This window comes from Xyrauchen texanus, unplaced genomic scaffold (genome assembly GCF_025860055.1).
Source record: "Xyrauchen texanus isolate HMW12.3.18 unplaced genomic scaffold, RBS_HiC_50CHRs HiC_scaffold_148, whole genome shotgun sequence".
Classification (NCBI taxonomy): domain Eukaryota; kingdom Metazoa; phylum Chordata; class Actinopteri; order Cypriniformes; family Catostomidae; genus Xyrauchen; species Xyrauchen texanus.
This window is the reverse complement of record NW_026265850.1, coordinates 25,001-32,500: the sequence shown is the minus strand read 5'-3', so window position 1 is coordinate 32,500 and position 7,500 is coordinate 25,001.

Here is a 7,500-nt window from a genome sequence, read left to right as displayed (position 1 = left end):
GTGAGGGGCCTCGGACTGGAAGAGTGCTGAGGTGAGGGTGGCTCTCCCTGGAGGTGGGGGTGTCAGAGTACTTAGGGTTAGGCCGAGAAGGGGTGAGGGGCCTCGGACTGGAAGAGTGCTGAGGTGAGGGTGGCTCTCCCTGGAGGTGGGGGTGTCAGTGAGAGTGTGTGAGGCCGAAGGGGGTGAGGGGCCTCGGACTGGAAGAGTGCTGAGGTGAGGGTGGCTCTCCCTGGAGGTGGGGGTGTCAGTGAGAGTGTGTGAGGCCAGAAGGGGTGAGGGGCCTCGGACTGGAAGAGTGCTGAGGTGAGGGTGGCTCTCCCTGGAGGTGGGGGTGTCAGAGTACTTAGGGTTAGGCAGAAGGGGGTGAGGGGCCTCGGACTGGAAGAGTGCTGAGGTGAGGGTGGCTCTCCCTGGAGGTGGGGGTGTCAGTGAGAGTGTGTGAGGCCAGAAGGGGTGAGGGGCCTCGGACTGGAAGAGTGCTGAGGTGAGGGTGGCTCTCCCTGGAGGTGGGGGTGTCAGAGTAGTTAGGGTTAGGCCAGAAGGGGTGAGGGGCCCCGGACTGGAAGAGTGCTGAGGTGAGGGTGGCTCTCCCTGGAGGTGGGGGTGTCAGAGTAGTTAGGGTTAGGCCGAAGGGGGTGAGGGGCCTCGGACTGGAAGAGTGCTGAGGTGAGGGTGGCTCTCCCTGGAGGTGGGGGTGTCAGAGTAGCTTAGGGTTAGGCCAGAAGGGGGTGAGGGGCCTCGGACTGGAAGAGTGCTGAGGAGAGGGTGGCTCTCCCTGGAGGTGGGGGTGTCAGAGTAGTTAGGGTTAGGCCGAGAAGGGGTGAGGGGCCCCGGACTGGAAGAGTGCTGAGGTGAGGGTGGCTCTCCCTGGAGGTGGGGGTGTCAGAGTAGTTAGGGTTAGGCCGAAGAGGGTGAGGGGCCTCGGACTGGAAGAGTGCTGAGGTGAGGGTGGCTCTCCCTGGAGGTGGGGGTGTCAGTGAGAGTGTGTGAGGCCGGAGGGAGCAGGGGCCCCGGGCAGGAAGAGTTCCGCGGCGAGGGTCGAGGCCGATGAGTGAAGACAGGCGGAAAAACGACTAAGTCGATGGCGCTTTCCTTTCAGCACCACTGACAGGCTGTCTCCCCTCCGGCTGCACCGTGGGCCCTTTTATGTTCCCGGTGGGCTAGAGAGGCGAGGCCGGGCTCGTTGGAAAGGTCTCGGGCAGCCCTTTCGAACGAGGCCGGCCCCTAGTCCGTGGTCGGTCCGGTTCGGGAGATAGAGCGGTCCGAACTCTTTACCGGGGCCGCGTATTCGCGGCCGGGGCGAGACAGAGACGAGGCCGGGCTCTCTGGAAAGGCCTCGTCAAGACCTTTCCAACGAGCCCGGGCCCGAGGTCGTAGCCCGCAGGGTTCCCGAGATACGGCCGTCGGACCACCTCCGAGCCCATTGACTTCCATTGTTGAGACCGGAAAGCGGGTTTGGGTGGTTTCGTGGCCTAACTCCGGAACCCGGTGGGCTAGAGAGGCAGGGAGGGTGCCGTTGGAAGGTCTCAGCCAGCCCGTCGAACGAGACCGGTCGGAGTCCCTGCCCGGTCCGGTTCGGGAGAGAGGTTCGGCGGAAGGGGCGTTTCACGGGGGCCGCTAACTCCGGTTCCGCACGGGCTAGAGAGTCGAGCCAGGGGTCGTCGGAAGCGTCTCGAGGGCCCTTTCCAACGCACCCAGGCACGAGACAGTGGGTGCCGGGGTCCGGGAGCCAGGGGCGCGAGTGCAAAACGCCATCTCGGGCTCCCGGGGGCCCAGCGTGTCGGGGCCGGCGTCGCTGGACGCGTCTCGCCGAGAGCGACAGGGTCCCGAATTTGGTGCCCAGGGCCACTGCGCCGAGGCAGCGGCCGTCCAAATGTCAGTCACCCGTTGACGGGAAGTCATAGTTACGTAACTCCGGGTCCCGGGGGTCAGAGAGACGAGGCCGGGCTCTTTGGAAAGGTCCGCGGGGCCCTTTCCAACGAGCCCGGCCCAGGTCGTAGCCCGCAGGGTTCCGAGATACGGCCGTCGGACCACCTCCGAGCCCATTGACTTCCATTGTTGAGACCGGAAGCGGGTTTGGGTGGTTTCGTGGCTAACTCCGGAACCCGGTGGGCTAGAGAGGCGGGGAGGGTGCCGTTGGAAGGTCTCAGCCAGCCCGTCGAACGAGACCGGTCGGAGTCCCTGCCCGGTCCAGTTCAGGAGAGAGGTTCGGCGGAAGGGGCGTTTCACGGGGGCCGCTAACTCCGGTTCCGCACGGGCTAGAGAGTCGAGCCAGGGGTCGTCGGAAGCGTCTCGAGGGCCCTTTCCAACGCACCCAGGCACGAGACAGTGGGTGCCGGGGTCCAGGAGCCAGGGGCGCGAGTGCAAAACGCCATCTCGGGCTCCCGGGGGCCCAGCGTGTCGGGGCCGGCGTCGCTGGACGCGTCTCGCCGAGAGCGACGGGGTCCCGAATTTGGTGCCCAGGGCCACTGCGCCGAGAGCAGCGGCCGTCCAAATGTCAGTCACCCGTTGGCGGGAAGTCATAGTTACGTAACTCCGGGTCCCCGGGGGTCAGAGAGACGAGGCCGGGCTCTTTGGAAAGGTCTCGCAGGGCCCTTTCCAACGAGCCCGGCCCGAGTCGTAGCCCGCAGGGTTCCGAGATACGGCCGTCGGACCACCTCCGAGCCCATTGACTTCCATTGTTGAGACCGGAAAGCGGGTTTGGGTGGTTTTCGTGGCCTAACTCCGGAACCCGGTGGGCTAGAGAGGCAGGGAGGGTGCCGTTGGAAAGGTCTCAGCCAGCCCGTCGAACGAGACCGGTCCGGAGTCCCTGCCCGGTCCGGTTCGGGAGAGAGGTTCGGCGGAAGGGGCGTTTCACGGGGGCCGCTAACTCCGGTTCCGCTCGGGCTAGAGAGTCGAGCCAGGGGTCCTCGGAAGCGTCTCGAGGGGCCCTTTCCAACGCACCCAGGCACGAGACAGTGGGTGCCGGGGTCCAGGAGCCAGGGGCGCGAGGTGCAAAACGCCATCTCGGGCTCCGGGGGCCCAGCGCGTCGGGGCCGGGGTCGCAGGACTCGTCTCGCCGAGGAGCGTCGGGGCCTCGAACGCGGTGTCCCGGGGCCCCTCCGCCACGGAGAGCGGCCGCCTGAACTATCGTCACCCGGTTGGGGGCGAAGTCATGGTTACAGTAACTCCGAGACCCCGAGGGTCAGAGAGACGAGGCGGGGCTCGTTCGAAGGGTCTGGGCGAGCCGCGTCGGACCAGCGGCGAACAGGGTCCAGGGTCGCTCCGGTTTCGGAGGCAGGGTCCCGAACGCGTTCCGACGCGCCCCGGTAAGGTACGGGGGCCGCCGTCCTGCGCGACGGTGGTCTAGGGAGGCCGGGCCGGGCTCCTTCGACAGGTCTCAGGCAGCCCTTCTGCACGAGACCCGTCCCGACGCCGTGGTCGCTCCGGTTCGGGAGCGGCGTCCGCGGGACGCCGGTCGGTACAGGGCATATTTCTCCGGAACCCGGAGCCTCACGCACTTCTCCCTGGGCTCTCCGGAAAGGTCACGCCGCGCCCGTCGAACAGAGACCGGTCCGGAGTCCGTGGTCGGTACGGTTCCGGAGGAGGCCGGGCGGAAGGGCGGTTCTTCGCGGGGCCCTGTCTCCGGTTCCCGCGCGCTAGGGAGGCGAGGCGGGTGTCGTTGGAAGGTCTCAGCCAGCCCGTCGAACGAGACCGGTCGGAGTCCGTGGTCGGTACGGTTCGGAGGAGGCCGGGCGGAAGGGCGGTTCTTCGCGGGCCCTGTCTCCAGTTCCCGCGCGCTAGGAGGCGAGGCGGGTGTCGTTGGAAGGTCTCAGCCAGCCCGTCGAACGAGACCGGCCCCGAGTCCGTGGTCGGTCCGGTTCGGAGGAGGCCGTGCGGAAGGGGCGGTTCTTCGCGGGGCCCTGTCTCCGGTTCCCCGCGCGCTAGGGAGGCGAGGCGGGTGTCGTTGGAAAGGTCTCGGCCAGCCCGTCGAACGAGACCGGCCCCGAGTCCGTGGGCGGTCCGGTTCCGGAGGAGGTTCGGCGGAGTCCGGCGGAAACAGCGGTTTTTCGGCGGGCTGGACCGCGTTTGCCGGTGGCCTTCGCTCAGTCGAGGAAGACCTTTCCAACGACACCACCCGCGTCATTTTAGGTGGCCGCGTTCCCGAGATACGGGCGTTTTTCCGCGGCGGGGATCAGCCCGCCTTCCGCTAAAATGCCGCTAGGCCTCCTGGGACGGCTTTTCTTCCGGGGCCCATATCTCCGGACCCCGGTGGGCTAGCGAGGCGGGGAGGGTGTCGTTGGAAAGGTCTCGGCGAGCCCCGTCGAACGAGACCGGTCCGGAGTCCCTGCTCGGTCCGGTTCGGGAGAGAGGTTCGGCGGAAGGGGCGTTTCACGGGGGCCGCTAACTCCGGTTCCGCTCGGGCTAGAGAGTCGAGCCGGGGGTCCTCGGAAGCGTCTCGAGGGGCCCTTTCCAACGCACCCAGGCACGAGACAGTGGGTGCCGGGGTCCAGGAGCCAGGGGCGCGAGGTGCAAAACGCCATCTCGGGCTCCCGGGGGCCCAGCGTGTCGGGGCCGGCGTCGCTGGACGCGTCTCGCCGAGAGCGTCGGGGTCCCGAATTTGGTGCCCCGGGGCCACTGCGCCGAGGAGCAGCGGCCGTCCAAATGTCAGTCACCCGTTGGCGGGGAAGTCATAGTTACGTAGCTCCGAGACCCCGAGGGTCAGAGAGACGAGGCGGGGCTCGTTCGAAGGGTCTGGGCGAGCCGCGTCGGACCAGCCGCGAGCAGGGTCCAGGGTCGCTCCGGTTTCGGAGGCAGGGTCCCGAACGCGTTCCGACGCGCCCCGGTAGGTACGGGGGCCGCCGTCCTGCGCGACGGTGGTCTAGGGAGGCCGGGCCGGGCTCCCTCGACAGGTCTCGGGCAGCCCTTCTGCACGAGACCCGTCCGACGCCGTGGTCGCTCCGGTTCGGGAGCGGCGTCCGCGGGACGCCGGTCGGTTCGGGGCCGATTTCTCCGGAGCCGGAGCCTCACGCACTCGTCCCTGGGCTCTCCGGAAGGTCACGCCGCGCCCGTCGAACGAGACCGGTCCGGAGTCCGTGGTCGGTCCGGTTCCGGAGGAGGCCGTGCGGAAGGCGCGGTTCTTCGCGGGGCCCTGTCTCCGGTTCCCCGCGCGCTAGGGAGGCGAGGCGGGTGTCGTTGGAAAGGTCTCGGCCAGCCCGTCGAACAGGACCGGTCCGGAGTCCGTGGACGGTCCGGTTCCGGAGGAGGCCGTGCGGAAGGGCGGTTCTTCGCGGGGCCCTGTCTCCGGTTCCCCGCGCGCTAGGGAGGCGAGGCGGGTGTCGTTGGAAAGGTCTCGGCCAGCCCGTCGAACGAGACCGGCCCCGAGTCCGTGGGCGGTCCGGTTCCGGAGGAGGTTCGGCGGAGTCCGGCGAAAACAGCGGTTTTTCCGGCGGGCTAGACCGCGTTTGCCGGTGGCCTTCGCTCAGTCGCGGGAAGACCTCTCCAACGACACCACCCGCGTCATTTTAGGTGGCCGCGTTCCCGAGATACGGGCGTTTTTCCGCGCGGGGATCAGCCCGCCTTCCGCTAAAATGCCGCTGGGCCTTCTGGGACGGCTTTTCTTCCGGAGCCCATATCTCCGGACCCCGGTGGGCTAGCGAGGCGGGGCGGGTGTCGTTGGAAGGTCTCGACGAGCCCCGTCGAACGAGACCGGTCCGGAGTCCCTGGTCGGTCCAGTTCGGGAGAGAGGTCGGGCGTAAGGCTCGTCGTTCCCAGGGCCGTGTCTCCTCGCCCGGGCGGGCCAGAGAGGAGAGGCCGGGCTCGTTGGAAAGGCCTCGGGATGCACTTTCCAAAGAGCCCGGTCGCGAGAGCCTGGGTGTTCCAAAAGTCGAAAAAGTTGAAAAAACGACTAAGTAAATTCGGGAGAGGGTGTAAGAACCAGGCCCCATGCCCAACCGGCTGCGGCCGAGAGGGTAGAGCCAAAGCCGGCATAAACCCGCTCCAAATACAGCCTGGGTGTTCCAAAAGTCGAAAAAAGTTGAAAAAACGACTAAGTAATTTCGGGAGAGGGTGTAAGAACCAGGCCCCATGCCCAACCGGCTGCGGCCGAGAGGGTAGAGCCAAAGCCGGCATAAAGCCGCTCCAAATACAGCCTGGGTGTTCCAAAAGTCGAAAAAAGTTGAAAAAACGACTAAGTAAATTCGGGAGAGGGTGTAAGAACCAGGCCCCATGCCCAACCGGCTGCGGCCGAGAGGGTGAGGCCAAAGCCAGGCATAAACCCGCTCCAAATACAGCCTGGGTGTTCCAAAAGTCGAAAAAAGTTGAAAAAACGACTAAGTAAATTCGGGAGAGGGTGTAAGAACCAGGCCCCATGCCCAACCGGCTGTGGCCGAGAGGGTAGGCCAAAGCCGGCATAAACCCGCTCCAAATACAGCCTGGGTGTTCCAAAAGTCGAAAAAAGTTGAAAAAAACGACTAAGTAATTTCAGGAGAGGGTGTAAGAACCAGGCCCCATGCCCAACCGGCTGTGGCCGAGAGGAGTAAGCCAAAGCCGAGCATAAACCCGCTCCAAATACAGCCTGGGTGTTCCAAAAGTCGAAAAAAGTTGAAAAAACGACTAAGTAATTTCGGGAGAGGGTGTAAGAACCAGGCCCCATGCCCAACCGGCTGTGGCCGAGAGGGTAGAGCCAAAGCCGAGCATAAACCCGCTCCAAATACAGCCTGGGTGTTCCAAAAGTCGAAAAAAGTTGAAAAAACGACTAAGTAAATTCGGGAGAGGGTGTAAGAACCAGGCCCCATGCCCAACCGGCTGTGGCCGAGAGGGTAGGCCAAAGCCGGCATAAACCCGCTCCAAATACAGCCTGGGTGTTCCAAAAGTCGAAAAAAGTTGAAAAAACGACTAAGTAATTTCGGGAGAGGGTGTAAGAACCAGGCCCCATGCCCAACCCGCTGTGGCCGAGAGGGTAGGCCAAAGCCGGCAAAAACCGCTCCAAATACAGCCTGGGTGTTCCAAAAGTCGAAAAAAGTTGAAAAAACGACTAAGTCTTTTCGGGAGAGGGTGTAAGAACCAGGCCCTCCATTGAACTTTTATGCCGACCAGAGTGAGCCCTCTCGGCTGAAGCGATTTCGTGTGGCCTGGAGGAATAACAACTTTTGAAAAAACGACTAAGTCTTTTCGGGAGAGGGTGTAAGAACCAGGGTATATGCCCTACTGGCCGAGGCCGAGAGGGTGCACCTCGGCGGGCATGAGGCGGCTCGACGTCCCGTTCGGAGGTACAAAAGTGCTGTTTTACCCCAAAATGTCACTTTTCGGGAGTTCGCTGACTACCAGGGTCTCCGGCCTTCGCGGCTATGCCGACTTCGGTCTACCCTCTCGGCCACTGGTCCGAGGGACCCCCGCGAGTGGAGGACAAATTTCGGGGGGTTCAGCAGTGGGGTGCCGTCGGACTTTTGTCCGACACGCTTTTGTGGACTTAGGTTTTGGGCACTCTGTGAAACCTCCATGCAATGTAAGGGGAAGGTC